The sequence below is a fragment of the Amphimedon queenslandica genome, unplaced genomic scaffold (genome assembly GCF_000090795.2).
Source record: "Amphimedon queenslandica unplaced genomic scaffold, v1.1 AMPQUscaffold_4579_Cont23443, whole genome shotgun sequence".
Lineage (NCBI taxonomy): Eukaryota > Metazoa > Porifera > Demospongiae > Haplosclerida > Niphatidae > Amphimedon > Amphimedon queenslandica.
The window spans coordinates 1-1547 of record NW_003555110.1 but is presented as its reverse complement, the minus strand read 5'-3'; the positions used below and the strand labels follow the sequence as shown (position 1 = coordinate 1547).

At 34.3% G+C, this 1547-nt stretch overlaps 1 pseudogene; it reads left to right on the top strand.

Moving 5' to 3' along the window:
- Positions 1-208: 208 nt before the first annotated feature.
- On the top strand, positions 209-754 carry LOC109592615 (ficolin-2 pseudogene; annotated as a pseudogene).
- The last annotated feature ends 793 nt before the right edge of the window (positions 755-1547 follow it).

The window sequence follows — 1547 nt, the reverse complement described above, 5'->3', positions numbered from 1 at the left end:
AGTACTTATAAATAAACTATACTTCCTCTATGCACTATAGTTCCTCGAGACTGTAAGGATTGGTATAACAATGGTAATACTACTAGTGGTGTTTATACTGTTAATCCTGATGGAGGGACTCCATTTGAAGTTAGTTAAAAGTAATTTATAATTATACACTATTGGATCACAGGTATACTGTGATATGGAGACTGATTGTAGTGGATGGACTGTATTTCAGAGGAGACAAGATGGATCTGTTGATTTCTATAGGAACTGGACTGACTATGAGAATGGATTTGGTAACCTTACTGGTGAGTTTTGGTTAGGATTGATCAAGATTCATCGTCTTACTAAAGAAGGATCAAACACACTAAGAGTGGACCTGGGAGACTTTGGGGGGAGAACAAGATATGCTAACTACTCTACATTTAATGTTAGTGATGGTAGTACTGAATATATACTAACAGTAGGAGGATACTCTGGTACTGCTGGGGATAGTCTGACCTATCATAATGGAAGGAGATTCACTACAAGAGATAATGATAATGATCTCAGCTCACTAGGTAACTGTGCTCAGGGCTACACTGGTGCCTGGTGGTATTATCACTGCGCTCATTCAAATCTTAATGGTCGTTATTTTAATACTGCAACTAATAATCAGCAAGGAATTTATTGGAACCATTGGAAAGGATTCACTACTCTCAAGTTCACAGAGATGAAAACTCGTCGTAACAATTAAATACTGTCCCCCACACACATAAGTGTGTTTACATTGTGCTGATATATTATTATGTCATTTCAATATTACAGTCTGTCATACCTTGTAGTGATCATTAATAATTATTAACTATTGATATTTATTAATTATTAATCCTAACATAATGTCAAACCTATAGCGTCATATTTTAAATTACCTCAAGATATCACTACTCTCAAGTTCACAGAGATGAAAACTCGTCGTAACAATTAAATACTGTCCCCCACGCACATAAGTGTGTTTACATTGTGCTGATATATTATTATCTCATTTCAATATTACAGTCTGTCATACCTTGTAGTGATTATTAATAATTATTAACTATTGACTTTATTAATTATTAATTCCAACATACTGTAATGTCAAATAGCGTCATATTTGAAATTGCCTCAACATATCATTCTCTGAAATCTTAAACATGTCAGGTTCAGTCAGTATTTCAGTTTTAATGTACAGACTAAAGGTTAAATGGAATTACATTCACATGTTCATCATACAGGATGAATACTACTGGGTTACTACCGCATAGCGGGAAATTTTGGAGGGAGTTAAATTTGGCAAATTGCTAAATTTTGGTGATTGGCAAATTTTAATTTAGCAAATTTGTGGCCACGTGCTATTGAGCATGCGCATAATGGCTCAAAATGGCGGATTTTTATTTTGGCAAATTGCTAGCAAAATGACAAACTCGCCAAATTTAATTCCCTCCAAAGTTTCCCTACACAATATCCTACACAATATGTACAGGTCCACTTTTTATTACATTTTAGTCACCAACACTACTAAACACTTTAATTTAGTGCTTAAA